This window comes from Giraffa tippelskirchi, chromosome 10 (assembly GCF_054371585.1).
Source record: "Giraffa tippelskirchi isolate mGirTip1 chromosome 10, T2T-mGirTip1v1.2.pri, whole genome shotgun sequence".
In the NCBI taxonomy this organism is placed as follows: Eukaryota; Metazoa; Chordata; class Mammalia; order Artiodactyla; family Giraffidae; genus Giraffa; species Giraffa tippelskirchi.
The window spans coordinates 69,918,976-69,946,753 of record NC_137284.1 but is presented as its reverse complement, the minus strand read 5'-3'; the positions used below and the strand labels follow the sequence as shown (position 1 = coordinate 69,946,753).

Below are 27,778 nucleotides of genomic sequence, written 5' to 3'. Positions count from 1 at the left end.
GAAGTAAGCAAATAAGATAAATATTAAGTGAATCACACTGAGACATGCCATATGTCACACTGTTCAAAGATGAAGTCACCATCTTGAAAGTAGCAGGAGAGAAACAACTCATACAGTGGAATGACAGAACAGAAAATGGCTGACACCTAATCAGAAACAGTGAACGTGATAAGAAAGTGGAGTAATTTATTTGAAGTACTGCAAGGAAAAACAAAACCTGTCAACAAGAAAAATTTATTGAGCAATATTATCCTTAGTAATAAGTATAAGTAAAGATCTTTTCTGACAAAGACTGAAAGATTCCATATACAATTTCTTGCCATGCAAAAAGTACTATGAAAAGTCTTTCACAATGAGAGAAAGTGACACCACAGAATAACTCAGATTTATAGGAAGTAGTTAAGATTGCCAGAAAAGGTAAATATGGAAGGAAATATAAAAATATTCTGTGAGTCCTGTTTTCCTGTTTCATCTGTTAATTATTTTAAAATACACAATATGGTATCAAGTAGTCATTATAATATGGAAGTATAATATATAAAGGTTATATAATATATTGATTATAACAAAAATGCAGCAATAATATTATAAAATAGAGAGAGTAAAAGATATATTGGAGCAAGATTTCTATATTTTAGCAGAATTAAGTTAAATTAGATGTTGATAAGTGTAGATACATATTGATATCACTAGCAAATCCACTAAGACAATAACTGACATGTTTAAAATTACCAGAGAAATTAAACAGATACACTGGAAACATTTATCACAAATGCCAGACTTAAAAAAACAAACTGAACAGAGATATATATTGTAGATCATGCATTGCCTAGACTAAATCTATGAAATCTCTCTCTCCAGCAATGCATGATCTACAATGTATATCTCTGTTCAGTTTCTTTTTTTAAGTCTGGCATTGTTAAGAGCAGCCTCTGTTATTATGTAGCTTAGTGTCCAAAGAAAAATTTGGTCAATGTTTGTGCTCACCTACCTCAGCCATTAAGGATTTTATTTTTCCTAGGATCAGGGTCTTTTCAAATGAGTCAGTTCTTCACATCAGGTGGCCAAAGTATTGGAGTGTCAGCTTCAACATCAATCCTTCCGATGAATATTCGAGACTGATTTCCTTTAGGATTGACTGGTTTGATCTCCTTGCAGTCCAAGGGACTCTTAAGAGTCTTCTCCAATACCGCAGTTCAAAAGCATCAGTTCTTTGGTGCTCAGCTTACAGTCCAACTCTCACATCCATACATGACTGTTGGAAAAACCATAGCTTTCACTAGACGGACCTTTGTTGGCAAAGTAATGTCTCTGCTTTTTAATATGCTATCTAGGTTGTTCATAACTTTCCTTCCAAGGAGCAAGTGTCTTTTAATTTCATGGCTGCAGTCACCATCTGCAGTGATTTTGCAGCCCTCCAAAATTAAATCTGCCACTGTTTCCACTGTTTCCCCATCTATTTGCCATGAAGTGATGGGACTGGATGCCATGATCTTAGTTTTCTGAACGTTGAGCTTTAAGCCAACTTTTTCCCTCTCCTCTTTCACCTTCATCAAGAGGCTCCTTAGTTCTTCACTTTCTGCCATTAGGGTGGTGTCATCTGCATATCTGAGGTTATTGATATTTCTCCCGGCAATCTTGATTCCAGCTTGTGCTTCCTCCAGCCCAGCGTTTCTCATGATGTACTCTGCATATAAGTTAAATAAGCAGGGTGACAATATACAGCCTTGACATATTCCTCTTCCTATTTGGAACCGGTCTGTTGTTTCATGTCCTGTTCTAACTTGCTTCCTGACCCGCATACAGATTTCTCAAGAGGCAGGTCAAATGGTCTGGTATTCCCATCTCTTTCAGAATTTTCCACAGTTTGTGGTGATCCATACAGTGAAAGGCTTTGGCATATTCAATAAAGCAGAAATAGATGTTTTCTGGAACTCTCTTGCTTTTTCGATGATCCAATGATGTTGCCAATTTGATCTCTCGTTCCTCTGCCTTTTCTAAAACCAGTTTGAACATCTGGAAGTTCACAGTCCACGTATTGTACAAGCCTGGCTTGGAGAATTTTGATCATTACTTTACTAGCATGTGAGATGAATGCAATTGTGCAGTAGTCTGAACATTCTTTGGCATTGCCTTTCTTAGGTATTGGAATGAAAACTGACCTTTTCCAGTCCTGTGGCCACTGCTGCGTTTTCAAATTTGCTGCCATATTGAGTGCAGCAGTGTCACAGCATCATCTTTTAGGATTTGAAATAGCTCAATTGGAATTCCATCACCTTCATCTGCTTTGTTTGTAGTGATGCTTCCTAAAGTATACTGCTGCATACCCACTAGGAAATTGGTGATCAAAAGCCAGATAATACTACGTGACGGAGAGAATGTGCAAAACATGAAACCCTCATAATTTCTGATGGGTTATATGGAACAACCACTTTCGTTAAGTTAGGCAGGTTCTTAAAAATTTAATTCATCCCAGAGAAATGAAAAGTTATGTCCATGTAAGTACACGTATCTCTATTAAGTAACATTTAAAAAATTTAATGGAGGCTTATGGTTTGTTACTTCTTACACAAAATAAGGTAGTATATGAGAATCAAAAAGGTAAAATGCCATTAGACAATAGGAAACAATAAAAAAATAGCAAACATAAATTCAGTATTATTAATACTTCTTTCTCAAAAGAGAATAATGTATGTCAGTGTCACAATGTAGCAGAAGTAGTATCACCTGGGAACTTGGAAATGCAAATTATCAAACATTTCCCTAGACCTTCTGAATCAGAAACTTTGGGCAGAGGAGGCAGTGATCTATTTTAATAAGCCTTCACCTTGATTCTGGTGTATGCTCAAATTTCAAAGCCACATACCTTCATATTCCTATAGTAGTGTGGTTCTTTTTCTCTGAGAAAAAATAAATACACACCCCCTGAGTCTCCACAAGCCAAACGCTGTTTTTACTTATTTTTTTAAGGTTGAATAGGCAAATATTTTTTAAACATAAGTATTATATACAAAAGCATAAATTCATGTTTCTCTTGAAAAAAAACACAAGATGAGGCAATACTCCTCTGGTCTTCCCTCCATGGCAGTGTGAACTGGAGCTGATCCTGTGTATCTCTTGGCACACAGAGGGCTCTTTGTGGTCTTCATCCCACACAGCTTCCTTCACATACCTTCATTATCTGCATGACCCTTTTGGGTCTAATTTCCTTACCTTTAATTTTCAGTTAAATCCCAAACTGCTGCTGGTAAGTCGCTTCAGTCGTGTCCGACTCTGTGCAACCCCATAGATGGCAGCCCACCAGGCTCCGCCGTCCCTGGGATTCTCCAGGCAAGAACACTGGAGTGGGTTGCCATTTCCTTCTCCAATGCATGAAAGTGAAAAGTGAAAGTGAAGTCGCTCAGTCGTGTCCAACTCTTAGTGACCCTATGGACTGAAGCCTGCCAGGCTCCTCTGTCCATGGGATTTTCCAGGCAAGAGTACTGGAGTGGGGTGCCATTGCCTTCTCCGTAAATCCCAAACTACTTCAGTACAGATTACAGATTTTGGAAACTACATTGAATAATTCAAGCATGAAAGAAAGTATTTTTAATATAGTATTTTTGTAACAGTTCTGGGAGTTAATATGTAGAGTTTGATTTTGTAGCTACATTTTCAGTTAGTTCAATGACTTTGTTCACATTTTGTACTTACTTGGAGGGTTTACTTTTTTTTTAAGTCCAAGGAATCTCAGTCACAGTTTATTTTTTCCCAGAGTGGATAGATTTGCTTCTGTTGTAAAACAGTTTTCGTCTTTTAAAATAATAGAACTTCTGTGCTGGCAATTTTGAATGAGAACTCTTCTTACATTTCTGTAATAACCAGACTATTTATTTATAACCTACATAGCTTTAATAAAAAAAAGGTAAGGTGATTATTCAGATAATTTATGATGAAGTTCTTATTTCTAGGTGAAAAGGTAGAAGGTTGAGATAGTGGCCAGATTGTAGCAAGCTATGTGAATATTTTGTAATTAAACCCTTGAAATGTGAAATTTATTGATTTTTCCCTCTCCCTGATTCATACTTTTTTTGACTAGATGCCTAAGTCTTTTTGAAAACAGTGATATTCAACTTAATAGATTAATGAAAAGATAGTTTAATAAATTTAAATTATTGAACATGTTAGGTTGTTTGAATCAGTTTCTGATTTATTCATAATAGTGGAAGGGGAAGTGTTTGATTTGCCTGTCAGGAACAACTACGAGATAATCCATCTCAGAGCAAACAACTCATTTCTTTATTTTGAGACCTTGAACACTGCCACTGCTGATTTCATTATTTTCCTGGCAAATAGTCAGAGAATCTGCTATAATCAATTTTCCCAAAGATTTGGAATAATTTTCCTCAAATTAGTAATGAAATAGAAAAAAATGAAACTATACTTATATCATAATGAGTGTCCCCATTTTTTATTTTTGCTGATTTTAATATTTATTAACTGACTTTCTGATTCTCTAAACATGAGCTTTGTTAGTTAAAAATTTATATTGTTGAAGGAATATCTCAGCTCTGAGTGGGGGATCTTGAAGTTGCTCTTTGTCTACTAATCTTTTAAATTGGGAATTTAATAGCACCTTTACTGTAAAGTTGTAGTAAAAATGAATTCAGAATATTCATTTTATTACTGTACTTGATACAGGATAAAATTAAAAGTAGATTAATTTGATACAAAATAATAGTTAAATATCTGTTGATATCTGTGTTCTTCTGATTAGCATGTTTTGCTCATAACATATTTAATCACTTGCTTGTTTTATAATTAGATTACCAATCCATAGTACATTTCATATTCAGATATTTAAATAAAAGATTATTTGCCATTATAAGCAAATTCTGTGGAGTATAAGTAATACTATTCAAGTAATAAATTGATACTTATACAGTTCTACTTGAGTATAACTTCTAAGAAATTCAAGTTAATGTCCTATTTTTTAAGTTATTTTGAGGTAGGAATATGACCTTCATATATTTTCATTTGTCAGTTCTAAACTAAAATTTTTGAAAACAGCTTACTTTCATGGTGGGCAAGGTACCTCCATGATTTAAAAAGAAGATCAAAGTTTGGTTTATTATTTACATCACAATTTAGAAAGATGTTCCAAAAAGTATTTCATTAGCTAGAACTATAAAAGCCTTGTGACTTAAATAGTATCAAAATATAATCAGGTTTCAAGTTAATTAGTAGGGTTTTTTCATTGGCAGTTTTATACATTTAACATTTATCATTGGGTTTAAAGATTTTAATTTGCCTTGCAAAGAAATGGAACTTTAAAATGAGAATCAGATTACTTTTTGGTAATTAACTGCCTAGAAATGTCGGTAACCCAAAAGCAGAACCAGCAAATTTAGGCACAAAATAGCAGGTAGAACATTTTAACCAGTAGTAATCAGTGGAACATAGTAACTGCATAGAGAAGTTTTATATTTAGAAAATCATCCATATGTTCACAATTTTAATTTCATTCTAACACTCTTTCATTAAATGAAACATTATCCTATGTCCTAGGGAATAAGCAAAGCTGAACAACATATAGTTCTACCCATAAGAACATTTACCGCCTAGTAAAACAATGTATTTCACTATAAAATTTTGGCAACACTCATGATAAAAAATTGACCTTCAGCTATAGTGTTTAAAATCTAGTAGGTATGTTGAAAAAATCTTGTTTTAGTAAAACCTTTTTGTTGATATAATAGGAAAATGTAGGTAATAATTATTTAAGTCTTAATTGCTTCCAGAATTAAAGTGAGTCTGTGTCTTAAAATTTAAATAAATAAACTTTCAAAAAAATCCCCCTCATCATGGTCACAGAACTAATTCATTTTATTTATTTTTTAGTGAGAAAGTAAAAGTTTCACAATTTTGCATGTAATAAAAGCAGAATAAGCATTTGACATAGTTACAATTGCTCTAAATGGACATAAGCATCTACTATGTTCCATAGACATTAATTTTCTTTTTTTACTTTTATTCTTAATTATATGTAATACCCCCAAATGTGGTCAAACCTACTTAATACATAGAAGATAGAATAATAAAGTATGGATTCTGTCTTAATCACTCTGTTCTATTAAATATTAAAGGTCTATTATTAATAGCGATTTTATAATGGATGTCATTTTCTACCTTGGATGAAAATCTCATCTCCTTTCATGTGTTCATTGCAGAAGTTATATAATCTTTTCAATTTGGAATCTTGTACCACAGAAATTTTCTATTGACCACATACTGTATTTTCTTTGTAACTGCTTCAGTTCTTGACATGTAATAAATGCTCACCAGTTGTTTGGTGAATGCATAAATGCATGAATGATTAAATGAAGGAAAGAATAAAAAAGAAAAGAAATGAATTGTCACAACGCAAAAATCTCTTTGTTTAGTTCAGGTAAACTGTTTTCAGGTTTTGGTGTGTAAACTTCTACTGTCCGGTAGATTTTTTTGATTTGTCATCTTTTGAAACATCTGTAATGGTGAACTGTTCTATAATTGAGTACTATGGTATATTAATGGACAGGGACTCTCAACTATATTTAGTAGGAAAAATGGATGACACAGTAGGTTTTTACAAGTTGTATACCTTAATTATATTTTGAGAGATATGTATGATACTCTTTGTTTTGGCAACGGCTATTAATCCCTTTTCTAAAATCTGAGCTATCTATAGGAACATTTTAAGACAAATTAAAGATACAGTTCTCCGGATGACATTTTAGAAGATTCAAGCTATCTAAGGGCATTTTAATCCTATCACATATGCAAGTAAACTTCAAGAGATAATCTATTTCTTAACATTTTAGTATCTTTCAAGAAAAACAAAGTTATGATTGAAAAAACTTTACTATTTGGGTAGTCATTAAATATATATCCCTTATATAGATCCTCTTTGGTAATCAAATGAAGCCAAACAATTCCGTCTTGTAGGAAAAAAAGCATTATAGTAAACTTCTCATATACCAGTTTCCGTGACTGTATTTAATGTTGTACAAATGTGAATATGTTGTATTGGAGGTGTGTATTCATCATTTGGTAAACAAGACACCTATAGACAATGGATGCAAATTGGCTGGAATCAGGATTAATCAAGATTAATCAAGATTTTGATACCAGGTCAAAATCACTGCAGATGGTGACTGCAGCCATGCAATTAAAAGACACTTGCTCCTTGGAAGAAAAGCTATGACAAACCTCGACAGCACATTAAAAAACAGAGACCTTACTTTGCCAACAAAGGTCCATATAGTCAGAGCTATGGTTTTTCTAGAAGTCATATGTAGATATGCGAGTTGAACCATATAGAAGGCTGAGCGCCAAAGAATTGATGCTTTTGAACTGTGTTGTTGGAGAAGACTATTGAGAGTCCTTTGGACTGCAAGGAGATCAAACCAGTCAATCCTAAAGGAAATCAGTCCTGAATATTCACTGGAAGGACTGATCCTGAAGCTGAAGGTCTAATACTTTGGCCACCTGAAGCAGAGAGCTGACTCATTGGAAAAGACCCTGATCCTGGGAAAGTTGAAGGCAGGAGGAGAAGGGGATGACAGAGAATGAGATGGTTGGATGGCATCGCCGACTTGATGGATGTGAGTTTGTGCAAGCTCCCAGAGATGGTGAAGGACAGGGAGTCCTGATAGTCCATGGACTGTAGTGCTGTAGTCCTTGAGGTCACAAAGAGTCAGACACAACTGAGCCACTGAACAACAACAAGAAGGTTAAAACAGTAGTGAGCTGTCTGATTATAGAAAAGACTAAATGTGTGTACTATATGCAATGAAATTTAAGAAACTTATGGAAATATAACAGTTTAATCAACCATTTAGAAAGGACAACTTGTTTTCTCCATTCCTGATTGAAATGTTATATGATAGTAGACATTTCATAAATGGTCACTTCAAAATTGAATATAACATTCCTATTCACATCTTAAACTGTAAACGTTATGTAGATGAACTAATTCAACTCTGTAAGATGGAAAAATAATGGGATAATAACAATAGCATTGGATTTGGGCTCAAGAAACCTGAGTTAAATATATGACTCACTCAATTACTTTAAACATATTAATTAGGTTATCTAGGTCCTAAATTAATTTTCTAAGTATTTTCAGCCTCGAGGAGTTCAGTATCAACTTATCTAATATATGTTATCTCTAAAACTGATTTAATAGGAATTATCCTTAGTATGGGTGTCCCTGGTAGCTCAGATGGTAAAGAATCTGCCTGCAGTGCAGGGGATCTAGGTTTGATCTTTGGGTTGGGAATATTCCCATATAGCTCATAAGTAAGGAGAAGGGATTCTGGGTGTCTTTCCCAACAGGTCCAGAGGGCCTTTGCTGCAATAATTGCACATTATCTGTCCCCCAAATCGAAATATTCTGTTGTTTTTTCCCTAAGAAAATGTTTTCCTTTGAATAGACATCTTCAGGAGGTAAAATAGCTTAACCTAAGTAGCAGTAATTTAAGAAATTTCAGGCAGCCTGTCAAGACAGTAGGGAAGGCATTCTTTAAGTGGATGATCCCTTTAAAGATCCTCAAATCATGTACTGTCCATTTCATGTGCTCATAGGTCCAATCCTGATAATAAAGTTTACTAGTTTTTACAATACATTTTTGAGCACTTCCCCAGTTGTCCATCGGCTAAGACTCTGTGCTGTCAATGCAGGGGACCCAGGTTCCATACCTGATCAGGGATCTAATTCCCACATGCTGCAACTAAGAATTCACATGCTGCAATTAATGGTCCAACACTGCAACGAAGATGGAATATCCTGCATACCACAACTAAGACCTGGCACAGACAAATGAATAAATGAATATTCTTTAAAAATAATAAAATGAAGCAATACATTTTTGATCACACAGATAGAAGGGTGAAAGATGAATATTAACAAAGCCACAGTTTGAAGCCTACTGTGTAATCGTTGGTCCTAGCATACAGTTTATTAACATCTGTCTCCTGCTGTTATTGTACAGTATATATGAATAAAGCCAAGATGTACTTTTTCCATTGTTTATAACTGATTTAGTTAGAAAGAGTTTTTTAAAGAGTCCTGCCCAGTTCTCTCTTGGAGAGTCACCTGAGTGACAGAAGACTGTCATCAGCCTTTGTAGCAGTATTGCCTTGTAGCTATTATCCTCAGCAACCAAAGGTGGCTTTAAAAATATTTTATAATATGAATCCATCAGTGCTAGATTACTGTTGACAAATCTGTGTATCTGTGAGCATGCACTATAAGCTTAGGACGGACAAGTGTTTGGACTTTCATGTCTGGGAATTGTGCCATCAGTACACACAGTTAAGTCACATGTTTTGTGTTGTTTTTTTTTTTTTTTTGGCTCCCCACCCCATGCCATCTGTGTGTTTGGCATTATGCCCACTTGCAAGTTGGTCAGACCTGTGCCAACATAATGGAATGTAGATGGATGGTACATAGAATGCTGCAAAATGTAACATTTTAAAGGAGAAAACCTGCTTCAGGGGGCACCACATTGGTTCAACATATGGCCTTCCATGGATACCTGAGGAGAAAGGGTGAACAGACATGAAATCCACAGATACTCCCAAATGGCAGCAAAAGTAAGAATGCTGTGAAGATGTCTATACAAGTACAAAATGAAAACAGTCCCATACACCTTATGGCTTGACATATTTAACATTAAATCATATGTGGATCCTCCATGAAAATGTTGATTAGTAATAGACCATTAAGATTTTTATAGGCACATTTACTATTTCAGGAGCATCTCTGACAATATGCTCAGAGAGTTAAGTATTTTATTAAAATTGCAGTATTCCTTGGAGAAAATATCAGAGCTTAAATGATACTTTTGAGTTTTGCGGGTCAAAAAAGAAGATGCTAGGTTTTAGAATTTTCAGGAAAAGCACTGGTTGATCTTAATTTTTTTGTCAGTGAGTGAGACTTTTAATATTATATAGTTGTTTGAATTAAGCATATATGCTAGGTTATGGTTGGATGATCAGCTTAATGGATATGAGTTTGAGCAAACTCCGGGAGACAGTGAAGGACAGGGAAGCCTGACATGCTACAGTCCATGGAGTCATAGAGTCGGACATGACTGAGCAACTGAACGAGAATGAATGCTAGCTTATGCTGCAACAACAAACAAGCCTTTACATCTCTATGACTTAACCCAGTAGACATTATATCTTGTCCATGGGTTAGGCAGCTGTCTTCTAAATACCCAGGCTCTTGCAGCTACTACCTCTGCCATGTTGTAAGTACATTGTCACCTTGGTATCATTCAGCCTACAGATAGAGTGAGGAGTAGGGCAAAAAGGAGTCCTGGACAGGTAACTACTCTTGGACACAAGCGTAGCTAGTACTCCTACTCCCTCCACTTAAAATCTACTGGCTGTAAGTAGTCAGTGGTTAACCTGCTAGAAAATACAGAAGAGAACATAGTATCAGGGATTGTCAGCAGCCACTGCTACAGCAGAAGAGGTCAGCAGTAATATTTTTTTGTGTGGAAGATCCAAGTGTGTCATGATGTTCCTACCCACTCACCTGCCAGCAGAATCTTGAATTTTTATATACCCTGGGGATCCCAGGTGCCATCTCCTCAAAGGTCTATTCATGGCTTTCTAATTCCATGTTTCCAGTGCCTTGCACAGTCTATGGCATGTTTTTGTTTTATGAATGAGTGAAAACTGAACTCCTATTGTACTACTCAGCTCAAAAGAAATTAAATGATTCTTGTAAGTTCCCAGAATAGCCAGATCTTCTGATTCCAGGTGAGGCTCTGTTCCAATATAGAGACACTTTATTTGCAGATTTTCTACTTTTTTTTTTTTTTTGCGTAAATATTTTGAAGCTGGACAACAACATTGTTCCCTTTAAGAAGTTTAAAAAATGATTAAGAAGTCGTTTTTGATTGTAGGAGTTTGCCATTTTGCCTCCGCACAAACATGCATTGTGTGATGGTCTGGACTCGTCGTAAGCATGCTTTGTTCTGTCAGTACAACATCTTTTCTGTGGGTGCATTTACAGTTATTAGTTCGTGGGAGGCCTGAAATTTTGTTCTGCCCTATTAATAGGATTCTGCCAAAATCTTTCTTCTGAGTTACCAGGAAGTGTGGTTAGTCATAGTGGTAGTGCATTGTGAGTTAGAGAATATACATTCAATAATGCCATAAGTTCTGCTTTGTGGTACTTACACTTGAAAATGCGATGCAGCCCTTAAAGAAGAATCTGTGTGTAGCTAAAAGTGAAAGCATTTTAAGTCACGTTGCTGGCAGGGGAAGAAGGTTGCTCTGTCTTTAGAATCACCAGTGAAGAGACCTAGATATTAAACAAATGTGCTGCAGATCAGAGAGAGGATAGAGAATTTACGTGTGGACTTTGTAAAGAAATAAATAAAATGAACTGGGGTTTTGAGCTTCATTCACAGGTGCACTGCCCCAGCACTTTCCTATTTCCATACTCTTTGTGACCGCATGGACTATAGCCCACCAGGCTCCTCTGTCCAAGGGCTTCTCCAGGCAAGAATACTAGAGTGGGTTGCCGTTTTCTCCTCCAGAGGATCATTCCAACCCAGGAATCTCTTTAAGTCTCCTTCATTGGCAGGCGGGTTCTTTATCACTAGCGCCACCTGGGAAACCCATCTTCTTGAGAAACGTCAGTTAAAGATTTGTTTTCTGTTTCAAAAAGAGGAAGGGTCTAAAGAATATTTAATTAAAGCCTAAGGCAAATAATTATATACATATATGTTTAGGGAGCAATTTTAAAGTGATTTTTGAAGGTATAATTTGAATAACATGGACTAAGCATTTTAAAAATCTTTGCAAAGGCAGTGAACTTGTGACAAGTACAAGGTAGTCTACAAGATAATGGAGGATGCAGATGAATGTGGGAAATTAGGTTAGGCAATCTTGAAACAAGATGAAACAAAAATTAAGTACATGAAATAAATAGTTGACAAGTTCAGAAAAGGGGATATTATTTCTGAGCTCTATGCCTTGACTGCAGCAGGGGCTAAAAGAGCAAGTTAGAGAGCTTTGTTGTAATGTAAAATCTTATTTTCTGCTTCTGATCTTTAGAGTATAACAGGTATTGAATGAAAATCCTTGTGAATTTGAGGATTTGAAAATATTTTAACACATTCAAGGGATGATTACATGTAGAAGTAACTAAGTTACATGACATACTTTACCTGGTTTGTTAGGTTGAAAGAAATTTCTTGTTCAGTGACACAGAGACTAGTGCAGTTGGAGGCAAATTTTGGAGATTATCCACTAAAATGCCTGCAAAGAAGAGTCTCTAAATAAAAATCAATTTCAGTTCAACTATGAAGTTTTTGTGAGAGTCATGTCTTTATCTGTTTCGTTTAAAGAAAAACAGTGCTTATTGGTGATGATTTTGTTTTCATATATTGACACCTTCTTAGTGATGCATGTGACTAGTCACTTTGGAGTATTCACTTTAAAAACAGTAATGGAAGAGTGCTTTAAATTTTATAGTACTTTAGTAATTACACATCTCAAATGGATGAATGGTACCCTGTGAATCATAAGGAGAAAGCTATAGGGGAAAAAAGTCAACAAGTTCATTTCTAGATGCCTCTTAGCTATAACCTTCTAACCACTCTTCATTTGTCAATACTGAACTTTAATGAGTCCGGATAAGAAGCAAGTCAATGGATATCCATTTAGCGAGAGATAATCTGAACTCCAGCTGATTGTCCTAGCAGCTGTGTGACTTCATTACCATTAGAAAGGCGTGCAGCCAAGCCAGCTGGTACCCAAACCAGCTACTCAGTACACAGAGCATATCCATTTGTTGGTTTACACATCAAAATTACACAGGCTCCATGAAAAGTTTGGAGTAGGAAATAGAATATGCATAAAGCTTTAATTTAAAGGGTTTATCATTACTATGCCAAGTACAGCTAGTTTGTTTTGTTTTTGTTATAATATGGTATATTGTGGTGGCTTTCGGTTCTTCCATAAATGCAGCCTCCATGCAGAATTTGCATTGATATACCAAACATAACTGCACATCATAATTTCCCAGTTAAGAAAACATTTTTTGGTTGTGTTTGTTTTAGTACTTACAACAGTACATTTTCATTTTTTGTTTCAAGGCAGCTTTTATAGAAAACAGTTGCACAAACGTATTAATAGCTAGTTTAGCTTCCATCTGTCCCCTCCTTTCTATCCATAATTCCACTGTTTAGATCAGGCTTCTGGTGGCTCTTCATTACACTTTTACAAAGGTTTTCTAACTGAATCTGTTTACTAGTCTATCATTTCTTTATGTTACTAGTAGATAATTGTCTTGACTTTTAACCTCATTGTATAGAGCACTGTTTACACTGTAGTCTCTGGACCAGAAACCTCTGGAATGCAGATTTTAAGCTCTTTTCCAAATCCTCTGTATAAGTCTAGGAATTGATTTTATTTATACTAATCTTTGAAAAGCGCTTCTGTAGTGAAAATTGTGTGTTGTTTAGTTGCTAAGTCGTGTTCAACTCTTTTGCAACCCCATGGACAATGTAGCTCACCAGCTTCCTCTGTCCATGGGATTCTCCAGGCAAGAATACTGGAGTGGGTTGCCATTTCCTTCTCCAGGGATTCTTCCCAACCCAGGGATCAAACCAGTGTCTCCTGCATTGTCAGGCAGATTCTTTACCGCTGAGCCACCAGGGAGGCCCCACTTTGGGCAGGATACCACTACATAAAATATACTCCCAGTTTAATAAAATGATTACACTTTTACCTAAATAAAAAGAAGTCGAATATAGATCATAAGTTCAAAGTATGTGAAAAATCAGTGTATGTAAGTAATCCTTATAGTGTTATCGGAGAAAGAAAGAGGTTCATCAGTCTCCTCCATAAGGATAACACAGTAGATGAGGGTTGGTCAGTTCCTGGAGAAGATGGTCACAAAAGCAGATTTTGTGCAAGAAGGCAGACATTTCTAAGGAAAGACTAGCAATAGCATACAGTCACCTACATTTAATCCTGGAGAAATACAATATCACAAGGGGAAAAAGACAGAAACTTAATTGCTGGAGTGAAAGCAAAATTTCAAAAAGACAGAGCAAGACCTTTGAAATCTTAAGCTCTCTAGTGATGCTTTCATTGATTCCAGTTTTGTTTTTTGGTTTTTTTTGATAAGAAAACTGATCCTTGAATGGAAGATTGGAGGACAGTGTAGCCCACCATTGGAGGACAATGTAGCTGAGGGTAGTAGAAAGTTCTTAAGTGAAGGAGAAAGGAAGTCTGAGAGAACACTAGGTAAGGTTTTTGAAAGCTGGGTGATATGGACAAGCAGCAAGAGCAGTTTTGCAGTTGGGATGCACTGTGATGGGAGCAATGGTACAGATCTTATCATATTTTCAAGGACTATGTATTGGCATTTTAACGGCAATTATAAAACTCAAGACAATCTAAATCCAACTTTGAATTAGGTTGTCAACCTAATGTCAAATTTTGTGATCTTTTTATTTCCATCAACTGCATTCAAGGCTCAACTTTTATAAATAACATTTTAGTGCCAGAAAAAACAATCACCAAAGGATTTCCAAATCATAAAGGAATAGTGAAATGACAGGATGGGTGTGTTTGGCATACCTAAAAATTATTTTGTCATTGTGTAACACACTAATTCAAACTGTGAGGACTTACAACTACCTTTTTTATCTTTCTCACAGTTCTGAAGGGCAGAGATTTGGAAAGTGATCAGTGGGTGATTTATCTCTAATTCATGGACATTATCTCTGGCAGCTGGGGCTGTGGGATCTAAATCCAAAATATGTTCTTCACCGACATATCTGGTCCAGTGGTGCTCTGCTTGACTTTTCCTCTCTCCCTCGAGGATGGGAAGACTCTTCTTTCTCTTCTTACATCATGGAGGTCTCAGCTTAGTTGAGCTTCTTACATGGAGGCCTGGTGGGTCCCCCACAAAGCAAATATTTCAGAAACAGCTCTCCAAGAGACTAAAAAGGAAGCTGCAAGACCTGGAATATCACTTCCACTCCATTCTGTCAGTCAGGCCCAGGTACAAAAAGAGGGTAATAGACTGTACATTCGACTGTACTGCATTTCATGTGGGTATGATACAGGAATACAAAACAACTGCTATTGAGACAAGCTATAAAATTCACCCCTCCTCAAATTTATGGCCATATTACATGCAGAATATGCCATCTCCTTCAAAAGCCTCAGCCCAGTATGACATCAGCTCAAATTCCAGAAAGTCATTATTGAAATCAGGTGCAAGCATAGATGAGGTTCCTGAGTGCACCTCTTCTACTATAGCTCCTTGAGTATCATTTATCCTGAAATAAAGATCTATTAACTTAAAAGCCAATTATTTCTACCCTCCGTACACACCCAACATACAATGACATGGAAAAAGAAGCCATAGACACTCCCATTTAAAAGTAAGGAAATACAAAGTATCAAGACATAGGGTGATTGGCTCATAACAGTTCTGAAATTCACCAGAGCACATATTGTCAGTTTTGTGTTTAGCGTCTAGTTCAGCTTCCTGGAGATGATTTTCTGAAAGCTTAGTCCTGCTTTCTGAAACACTGTTTTGTTTCCAGAAAAATATAGTCCGTATTTTCATTAAACTTTTTCTCAGCCTGCTACCTTCCCATAGTATGATGGGGCTACAGCAACTTCTTTTCACTCTGTTCTGTCTCTGTCCCCATCGGCCCAACTGGAAGAGTTTCTTTAAAAACTTTTCATGCTGCCTACATGTCAAGTGATAAATCCACCCCACTAGACAACAGGCATACCCCTATGTATCTTCCTGATAGACTTTTCTCTAACTTGGGTTGCCTAAGAGTCTCCTGTGGGAGAATTCTCTTAAGATTTTTAAAACCCTATTAACTGAAAGTCTATAAAGCATACTGTTAAGAGTCTTAGAAGACCCACTAAGCAAGACCTTAAAATTTTTTGAGATCTTAACAAAGAACCTTAGTAGCAACTTTGTGATCTTAAGCCTGTTTCCATATGTTATTTGTAGTACCTGGGTTTTATCTTCCGTCTGAAGCCAGTTCTTGAGAATATTTGATGAGAGGGATTGAGAATGAGAAACAATTTTTTCAAACCCATTAAATCCTGGCTCATTATTTTTTTTTCCTTTACATTTTACTTTAAAACTTCCTTTGTTATTTGGTCCATCTTTCCCTCCTTCTCTGTCTTGCATTTTATTACAGGCAATGGCAACCCACTCCAGTACTCTTGCCTGGAAAATCCCATAGACGGAGGAGCCTGGTAGGCTACAGTCCACGGGGTCGCTAAGAGTCGGACGACTGAGCGACTTCACTTTCACTTTTCCCTTTCATGCACTAGAGAAGGAAATGGCAATCCACTCCAGTATTCTTGCCTGGAGAATCCCAGGGACGGCGGAGCCTGGTGGGCTGCCGTCTATGGGGTCGCACAGAGTCGGACACGACTGAAGCGACTTAGCAGCAGCAGCAGAAGATGTGAAGGCAATGACAACCCACTCTAGTCCTCTTGCCTGGAAAATCCCATGGATGGAGGAGCCTGGTAGGCTGCAGTCCATGGGGTCGCTAAGAGTCAGACACGACTGAGCGACTTCACTTTCATGCATTGGAGAAGGAAATGACAATCCACTCCAGTGATCTTACCTGGAGAATCCCAGGGACAGGGGAGCCTGGTAGGCTGCCGCCTGTGGGGTCGCATAGAGTTGGACACGACTGAAGCAACTTAGCAGCAGCAGCAGCGGCAGATGTGAAAGGATTGTTTTTTACATTTTGCCTAGAAATTTTTGCGACCATATTCATGAATTTGTTAGATACCATTCCTTTCTTCCATGTGAGAAGGAAGAGAGATGTTACCAGCATTTCACCTCTATATAACAAAGGTCCTCTTTTCTCCAGTTCCCAGTACCATTGTTGCACTGACTCAATGGGCATAAGTTTGAGCAAACTTTGAGAGATGGTGAAGGACAAAGAAGCCTGGCATGCTGCAGACCATGTAGTCACAAAGAGTTGGACATGGCTTTGCGACTGAACAACAATTCAAATTTCACCAATAGACGCTCTGATATCCTTTGAGTTTCTACACATCAGCCACTCCTCAGACCAATACTTTCAGCAAAGATGCTTACAGCACCAGTAGATTGCTCATGTTTAGGAGTATTATATATAATTTACTTGTTATTTTTATTATTGTTAACAGTAATCGTAGAATCAAAAGGGTGGAGGTGAGATTTTACAGAGTACATGGGAATACTACTAGAGTTACTTATAGTACTTCTGATTATCCCACTTTAGGAAAGTTATGCAAGAAATAGAAAATCAAGGAACTTTTCAATCATGTCCTTTTTCTTACTCAAGCCCTTATTCTGGTACCAAACATATATTAAAATTCAAGTGAATTAATAGTAAAAGTATGAGCAGTTTTTAAAAATTGTATTTATTTTATTGGAATCTAATTGTATAAGGTTGTTTGGGTTTCTGTTTTACAACAACGTGAATCAGCTATAAGTATAAACAGCATCCCCTCTTTCTTTAGGCTCCCTTCCACCTTCCCCATCCCACCCCCTTTAGGTCACCACAGAGCACCAAGCTGAGCTTCCTGCAGTATACCGCAGCTTCCCACTGCTGCTGCTGCTGCTGCTAAGTCACTTCAGTTGTGTCCGACTCTGTGCGACCCCATAGATGGCAGCCCACCAGGCTCCCCCGTCCCTGGGATTCTCCAGGCAAGAACACTGGAGTGGGCTGCCATTTCCTTCTCCAATGCATGAAAGTGAAAGTGAAGTCGCTCAGTCATGTCCGACTCTTCGCGACCCCATGGACTGCAGCCTACGAGGCTCCTCTGTCCATGGGATTTTCCAGGCAAGAGTACTGGAGTGGGGTGCCATTGCCTTCTCCCAGGTTCCCACTAGCGATCTATTTTACACATAGTACTGTATATATGTTAATGCTACTTTCTCAGATGGTCCCACTCTCTAAGTCCTTTCTCTACGTATACATCTCTATTCCTGCCCTATCATAAAAAAGAGTACCATAAAAGAGCATCATAAGTACCATCAGTACCATCATCAGTAGCATAAAAAAAGAGCAATTTTTAAATGCAGAGAAAGGTAAGATAATTTTATTTGAAAGGTTGATCAATAAAACCATGAAAATCTTACGAATCTTTTATCCAAAAAAATGAAGTTTTAAAGATACCTTATAATCTAGGTTGGTAAAGTTAAAAGGGCAAAGATGTTAATCAAACTAAAAATATAAGAAAATTAGCCATTGTTTGATTCTTGAAAGTTAACATTGATTTATACCAAATAAAACTCAGTCAAGAATATTATTTATAGACCATACAAAATTGGGAAACAGAAAAATATATAAAATATTCAGAAAAGCTGTAACAGATTCATGATAATAACATCACAAGGATAATTGTGCTTCAGTTCAATGTATTTTCTAATTTGGGGCTTGACCTGTGGGAGAAGAAATGTGTCCTCTTCTCATTGCCATGGCCAGAAATAAAATACTAGAATAGCCAGGTGTCTGATCCATTTTGACAGTTCTTAGATTTTTCTGTTTTCAGTATGTAGAAAAATATTAATTGTTCTATCTTTTATATTATTGCACTCAGCCATGCTTTGAACAACTTCTACCACTCTTTAGAAAGTATTTGATTTATTTGCTACTTAGCATTAAAGTTAGATTATGTGGTATAAGGGCATATGCTAGGACTCAAAAGACAAATATTGCTGCCACAGCTCGTTAACTATTTGCAAATCATTCCATTCAGAGTGTTTCCCTCAGTTTTCTTGCTTGTACAAGAAATCTTCAAACAAGATGATCTGTGAGATTACATATTTATGATTATGTTAATCTCTCCCTGATCTGAAATATCTTAATTTCATTTTTGGTAGTTAAGAATTCTTGCACCAGAAGACAGAGGAGTCAAACCAAAAATGAATCTTTCAGAAGTGATATTGATAGCCAGTGAAAAGCATGCCTTTTGTAGACTGTTATTGTTCAGTCACCAAGTTATGTCTGACTCTTTGCAACCTCATGGACTGCAGCACACCAGGCCTCCCTGTCACTCACCATCTCCCAGAGTTTGTCAAGTTTTGTATGGTAACAAAAAACTCACTCGTCTCTCTTGAATAGTTCCAGATAAACAAAACATACTGAAAAATGGAAACATTTATTATTTTAATCAAACAAAGCTTTGCTTCTGACTAAAGCTGGTAATGCTGTGCCTCAAATAACTACTTGATGCCAGCTCAGAACAAACAAGAGTTATATTGCTGTGCAAAACCAGTGAAAGGGACAGAAAATAAGTCTGAGCGTTAATATATTTGGGACATTATTTTCTGCATTTTACCACTTAAGAAACACATGTAAAATCCTTTTATTAATGTTGTAATAAGGTAAGCTTTCCAAAACAGAATCACAGCTATCATTTTAGATTGAGACTCTTAAGATATACACCCTTTACCCACTCTTCAAGAATATATGATGAGGACTCAATTGTCAATCAAATCAAATGAAAACACTTTACCTTCAAATTGTCACAGCCCTTTCATGTTCATACAAATGTCTTTTCTTTCTCTTAAAAAATCCAGTTTTCTTCTAACTTCATCTCCAAGTGATTCTTCTGCTTCCCTATCAATTATAATTTGTTCCCCATATGTGAGCAATTAATAAATGTAAGGCAAGTAAATATATATCACTATTTAAAGTAATTAGTAGTTTTGACATTTTCAGTCTGTTGGGATGAGTGTTTTCTCATTGTGCAATCCAAATTAGTTTGGTCCTATATGCCCTTGCTAGCAAAAAGCTGACAAGTGTTTATAGATAAATCCTGATACTCATTGATAGAATTCTATACTTTTTGAGGCAAAAAAATTGATAATTCCCTGAAATTACTTTGTGACCTTAATTAAAATGATTTAATGTACAATGGATTTTTGTTTCAAAGAATTTGTTGTACAGATTATCCTCTGAATCTATGAGTTTGAATCTCGAAAACCTCTTCGAGTTTTTAGAATTCCATGGCTTATTACTTGTGCTATTTTTCTTTTCAGTTTTTATCTCTATAATTTTATAATACTGTGTGTTAATTAAGTTAGCTATATTAATGCATCCTTAGAGCAGTTTTTTTTAAATGTAACAGTTACGTTTGTGAATATATTTTAATGAGCTTTAAAGGCATTTAAGCAAAGTAAGCATCTTCAACAAATGCTATTAAGTAGAATGTATAAGGCAGCAAATTTGCTTTTCCAAGACAATTTTCGTTTGCTTTAAAAGTACTTTTCACAAATTAAGGAATAGATAAAAATTACATAGCTTTTGAAATGGAAAATATTCCTGGACTGGACTTAAACCCTTCAGATAGAGTCAAATATGATTATTTCCCCATATATTTTAAAATTATAAGAATTTAATTCAGTATAACTGGGATGTAAAGTCTAAAATCAAAGCAATTTAAATATATGTTTTTATTAATAAAATTAAGTGTACAACCAAACTTTTGCTTGAGTTTTAGTAATGCTAGGATGTCAAATGTTCTTCCTTGAGTAGCATTTGGTGATAGCAGTTTTATCAACATCTTTGGCATGTAAATCAGATAACCAACTGTCTCCTACAGTAGAGCCAAGTTTGAATACCACTTGAAACCAGATATTGATTTTGCAACATTGCACAATTATTGAGCATTGTTGAATGTCAGTTTGTTCAACTATATGTATAGTAATATCCAACTCAGTGGATTATTTTTATTTTCAATTATTTTTTTTGAGTATAGCTGATTTACAGTGTTGTATTAGTTTCAGGTGTACAGCAAAGAAAATCAGTTATACATATATATATGTATACCCAATATGTTTTAGGTTCTTTTCTCAGATAGGTCATTGCAGGCTACTGAGTAGAGGTTACTGTGGTGTACAGTAAACCTTTATTAATTATATCTATTTAAATATAGTAGGGGACTTCCCTGGTGGCCTAGACGTTAAAGCGTCTGACTACAATGCGGGAGACCCGAGTTCAGTCCCTGGGTTGGGAAGATCTGGAGAAGGAAATGGCAACCCACTGCAATATTCTTGCCTGGAAAATCCCATGGACAGTGGAACCTAGTAGGCTACAGTCCATGGGGTCCCAAAGAGTTGGACACTACTGAACGAAATATAGTAAGGTATATATGTCAATCCTAATCTTCCAATTTATCCCTCCTTCCCTTACCCTGTTGGTAGTCATAATTTTGTTTTCTATGTCCATGACTCTATTTCAGTTACATAATATGTTCATACGTACCAGTTTTCAAGATTCCACTTATAAGTGATATCACATGACATTTGTCTTTGTTTGACTCACTTCACTCAGTATGACAATTTCTGAGTTCATCCATGTCATTGCAGATGGTGTTGTTTCATTCTTCTTTATGGCTGAGTAATATTCATTGTGCATATATGTATATGTATACATACACACACACACACACACACATCTTTATCCATTCCTCTGTCAGTGAGCATTTATGTTGCTTACATGTTCTAGCTGTTGTAAATAGTGCAACAGTGAACATTGGGGTCCATATATCTTTTTGAATTATGCTTTTCTCTGATTATTATTCTTGGTGATCCTGCCAAGTTTCAGTTCTTGCTTACAAACTCTGGGTCATTTGGTATTCTCTTAAGTTATGTAGACAGGCTGTTTAAGCTCACTTGTGCCTGTCTAGATGTGTGTTGGGAAATAGAGTGACACATTCTATTAGATGCCTTGTTTGAAGAACCCAGGAGCATGAAGTTAGCCACAGAAGGCATTCTCTGTAACATGGGGGATGAAGTTCAGAGTTTGATGTACTTTTCCCAAATAAATAAAGTAATGTCAATGTGGAGGGCTAGTGTTTAAAGATTTTTCACTTTTTATACCACTCTCTTGTACAACCTACATCTTGAAGCATTCTCACATATCTTTAGAAATACATTCCTATTAGGTATGTTGACTTTTTGATATTCTACCTGAAATTGGAATTGCATAATCATCAACATAATTATAGCAGTAATATAATTTCTGTAAACACCTGAAGCAACTCCACCTTCTGTTTTCAGTTTTATTGCAAAAAACATTGCTTCTTCTGTTTAGAAGAATGTCAGAGTATTGTTCCTGCCTTTTTGTCACTGTTGCATCACAGAAAAGTAAGAGAAATAGAAATTTACAATTGTTGTGATTTTCCTAAGCACAGGTCTAAGTATGTTTAATTTTGTCAGCTTGGAACCCAGGACAATGTTTAGCCAATAGTAGGTTCTGAATAAATATTTATACAGGAAATGACTTTGAAAGTTAGTTTTATGAAAATGGTCATTTTCAACAAAGTATAATAATAATATACCCCTGTACCATTCTTTTTTTTTTTGCCGGAATCACTCTGATTTGAATAAAAGAACCTGAGAGTGCTCTGTTTGTTAAGAAATAACAGCCATTTGTAAATAAGAAAAAAATACTCATACATTGTACTATCTTATCATGTTTTATATTTTTAATATGCCACTAAGGTTTATCTTTAAAAATCCAACAACAAAATGCTTCAGGCAATTATTGTAAGTTTGACCGTATGGGCATTACTTTTGCAATCTACATGTGAAATAGGAAAACAAATCTTACACACGTTTGATAAAACATGGACTATCTATTTGTTAAAGGTAAAGCAAGAAAATGCTACTTCAATAAATTTTTAAAGCTGCAAGTCAGTAGGTTAAATATTAATTTCAATGTCTACAATAATGGGTACTTCTGCTATTTAAGGAAGTCATTTTTCTACTGTGTAGTCAACAAGCATATTGATTAGAATTAATTCACTGCAAAAAGTCTCCTATCATTTTTAACATAAGTTTTTCCTCTTTAACAGTAGCCTGAAGCCTATCTCTTTTTTTGAGTGTGGTCAATTTAGCAACAAATTTGCAATTAATCATTCCCTGATTGCAATGAATGATCTGTCAATAATATGCAACTCACATTGCTAAAAGGGTTATTCTGAGCTTTATTGTTTTCTTTTTGTCTCGGGAATGCTTTGACTATTTCCTAGAATGGATTTGAATAGTTGTTTTGAGGTAATGCATGCCAGTTTTAAAGAGACACTTCAGACTGCTCTGAGGGTATTAATCAAGATATGCCCTAACTTTCTTTTGGCATTACAATATTTGGACATCTGTTCTGACTCCTTATATGTGAAACAAAACTCATACCAGATAGTAGAATAAATGAAGGGTTTCATTATCTTAAATGTCATAACATTTGTTTGAATTATCATGTGTAAATTTTAAATGCTGAAATTGTCATTTGGTTTTGTTTCATCTATTTTGCTGTCCTTTCAAAAGACTATATGCCTGAAAAAAATCTTTTTTTCTATTGAATTAATAATTTAAAAGAAATAATTTACTATTTTATGCAATAACAATGAAATTGTTGTGGATGGGCTATATATTCTGGTAATTTATAAAGCATAAATATTTTACTGAGAGAAAGTTACCCTTTTAAAGCACAAAAGGTTTCTTGTTATAATGGGAGTGTGTTTAGTGACAAATAGTACATTTTTAAAAAGCCATTTGTTGACTATTATTATAGTTCTCTTTGTGTAATGGTATTATAGATTCTTAGGCATTCACTTATTAAAGTCTCTTCCATTGTGTGTATCAGGAAAGACTTGTTTCTGAATTCCATGGTGCCACTAATTAGTGGCAACTGCATCTAGATGTTCACAGGTCAACCTGAAATATAATAGGGATGTATTTGGACTTTTCATTTAAACAACAAAAATAATTTGATTGTGATAGATATCAAGAATAATATCAAATTTTATTCTAACCACCTTAATACCTTTGCCTTTCTGAAGGATTGTTTTTAGTTTATTTGTTGAACCATTATTGTTAATCATGGAAAGATAACTGTTTATCATGAAGCCATATCACATATATTCACTAGGCTTGCCAACAGTAGTCATACTAGATACTGGATTATTGTCTATATATATACATATATATATGTATTTTTTTTTCATTTCACATTAGGGTGAAAGTATATAATTTAACTTACGTAAAATGATTTAACTAAATCATGGAAGCAAAGTAGTGTTTTACAGACATTTAATTTTGAATATCTTTAGAAAGCCATAGTTGCTTTCAACCTTCTATTTACATATTTGATGTCAGAGTCAGTGATGTTTTGCCTAGCAAAACATTTCAGTCCAAGGTGCCCCATAATATTTTGCTTGCAAGACTAATTTTAAGTGGTTATAATTCTTAATTGAAAGCTATTTTTATAAATGTTGGTAATTTGAAAAGAGATAAAGTTTAAATTTATGTTTTTATATTTTTAAAAACCGAGAGATTTTGTAATTCTTTTAAATAATGGGATCCTGAGTTAAGACCAGCACAAAACTGAAAAAATTATCCCATTGGAAATATTAAATATGGTTTGTCTTAAGCTATGCATATGTTTTGAGTTAGACATCTAAAATCTTGTCATTTTATGAAGCACTAAATAAACTAAAATACCAGATTACCATATAGGATATAATTATAAATACTAAATGAGATAAAATACTAAATGTACTAAAGATTTACTCTTTAAAGGACAATTTTTATAAGACAATACATTTTAGTTATACATCTTCTCTAAGCAGGGAGAATTTATAGTTTGAGTTGGAAAGCACTTTTATATGTTTAAATATTCAAAGCCCCTAAAAGATTGAAACTAATATGTTGGTACCAAAATATGTAACTTTTTGCCCATTCACATATTTATGGCATTTGATTAAGATCTCATTTCTGCGTAAGTGCTCTGATGAGTAAATAACTACAATATGTAATTCTGTGATGATTTTTTTGTGCTTAGAGTTAAAATGATAGCTTTATATGTGGAAGTTTTCGTGGTAAGTGAAAATTTTCAGAGTCTTAGAAACTTAATTTTCAAATAGCAATGTGGAACATGAAACTACATTTTTAATTTATTCAGATAAACAGAATTGAACATCGTTGTCTGCCTAATCATAGAACCATTTTGCTAAACACATTGATATAAAATTATTTTATCAGAAAATAGTAACAGTAGGCAAATATGTCTCTAAAAGTGTTTACACAGATTAAGCATTCAAGGTAGATATATTGAAAATGCTTATGTCTGAGTGAGTATATCTGATACTTTGACTTATCCAAAGTTTGACTGCGGTTATTACTGTTCGTTAAACCTACAGACAGTATAAATAACAGATTTTTCACCTTTTCAACTCCACTCAGGTTTAAATATTTTATTTTCATGTACTGTAAATAAATACTTTTATTGTTAGGATTTGTATTGCTACTGAAAGTAGAATATCAAAATGATTTAAATGTCTTGGCATCTGTTTCTTTTAGAGATGACCCATGTTTCTTCATTTTGCAGGTTCAGTAATTACATGAGGTATTCAAAGCAATTTTGTGTTTGTGAAATTACTTTATAATGGCATAATAGATATATGTACTAGTTAATTGCAAACAGAGGAGTTGTGATAGTAGAAGTATAAGGATTATATTTAAATATTTGTAAATATTGAATAGATTCCCAGAGGCTAGTAAATTTTAAATATTAGAGTGGCCAGCGAATAAATGGGCTTGAAAGCTAAGCCTCAAATTTTGAACTTGCATAGCTTCAATTGAACCTGATAGCTTCAGTTATACTTACAGCACTGATTATTGGCTGGATGCGGAAGAAAAGGGAAAACAAGAAATAACTTTTACTCTGAATCCAAGTAGCTAGTTTTGGGATGAAGGAATCAGTGATAGAAATAGCAGTTTGATGACTGCATCCATTTTGGGGGGAAAGATGATGTAGAATTTGAATTTTCAACATGAGACCTGAATGGCAGAATGAAGTATGAATTTGGAAGCCTGGGACTGAATAGCAGGAGAGCAGCCAAGGCTGCAGATACTGAACTAGATTTTATCAGAATAGTTGAAAGCTGTAGATAAGAGTGTAAAGAAAGATGTGGAGATTTTAAGAACATTGGATTTTAAGAATGTTTCTTTTGGAAGAAATGGAGGGCAGTGTTGCAGAGAACAGGAGAACAATTCTGAAAAAGGCTTTGGAGTTCAGTGACTTGGGATTATTTTCTCACACTGTGGACTTTCTAATAACTTTGATTTCTCATCAGAACTGTCAGTGAAATATTTCTCAGTATCACTCAACAAAGAGCTTGAAACAAATATATGGCACATTTTTAAATGTGTAAATTTTAAGAATTGCTGAAATGATATGGAGAATCTAGGAATAAACCAATAATTATATCTATATTAAGTTTATGAAGTTACTTTTCTGAAGGAAACATTTTATTAAAAAAATAGATCCATATATTATATATAACATGCAAGTGAGGAGTATTTTAATTGGTATCCTTAAAATATTATAATACATATATTTATTTAAAAATCTTGTGAAATCATAAATGTTACACTTTTCTTATAATAAATTTCCAGTAACAAGTTTTACATTAATCATTGATCAGTGGTCAATGCAAAGAAATAGACGAAAACAATAGAATGGGAAAGACTAGAGATCTCTTCAAGAAAATTAGAGATACCAAGGGAACATTTCATGCAAAGACAGAAACAATAAAGGACAGAAATGGTATGGACCTAACAGAAAGAGAAGATATTAAGAAGAGGTGGCAAGAATACACAGAAGAACTATACATAAAAACTTTTCAAGAACCAGATAACCACGATGGTGTGATCACTCACTTTGAGCCAGACATCCTGGAATGCAAAGTCAAGTGGGCCTTAGGAAGCATCTCTATGAACAAAGCTAGTGAAGGTGATGGAATTCCAGTTGAGCTACTTCAAATCCTAAAAGATGGTGCTGTAAAAGTGCTGCACTCAATATGGCAGCAAATTGGAAAAACTTAGCAGTGGCCACAGGACTGGAAAAGGTCAGTTTTCATTCCAATCCCAAAGAAAGACAATGCCAAAGAATGTTCAAACTACCACACAATTGCATTCATCTCACATGCTAGCAAAGTAATGCTCAAAATTTGCCAAGATAGGCTTCAACAGTACATGAACCATGAACTTCCAGATGTTCAACCTAGACTTAGAAAACACAGAGGAACCAGAGATCAGTTGCTAACATCTGCTGGATCACAGAAAAAGCACAAGAGTTGCAGAAACATATCTAGTTTTCCTTTATTGACTATGTCAAAGCTTTTGACTGTGTGGATCACAACAAACTGTGGAAAATTCTTCAAGGGATGGGGATACCAGACCACCTGAGCAGCCTCCTGAGAAATCTGTATGCAGGTCAAGAAGCAACAGTTAGAACTGGACATGGAAAACAGACCGGTTCCAAATCAGGAAGGGAGTACATCAAGTTTGTATGTTATCACCCTGCTTGTTTAACTTCTATGCAGAATACATCATGCAAAATGCCAGGCTGGATGAAGAACAAGCTGGAATCAAGTTTGCCAGGAAAAATATCAATAACCTCAGATATGCAGATGACACCAACCCAATGGCAGAAAGCAAAGCACTAAAGAGCCTCTTGATGAAAGTGAAAAAGGAGAGTGAAATAGTTGGCTTAAAAACTTCAGAAAACTAAGATCATGGCATCTGGTCCCATCACTTCATGGCAAATAGATAAACAATGGAAATAGTGAGAGACTTTATTTTTGGGGGCTCCAAAATTTTCAGCCATGAAATTAAAAGTTGCTTCCTCCTTGGAAGGAAATTTATGACCAACCTAGACAGCATATTAAAAAGCAG

General features: G+C 35.2%; 1 protein-coding gene across 12 annotated transcripts in view; it reads left to right on the top strand.

Moving 5' to 3' along the window:
* DGKB (diacylglycerol kinase beta) overlaps window positions 1–27,778 on the top strand; it is a 1,170,055-nt gene that overhangs the window by 664,189 nt on the left and 478,088 nt on the right. The window lies entirely within an intron of this gene.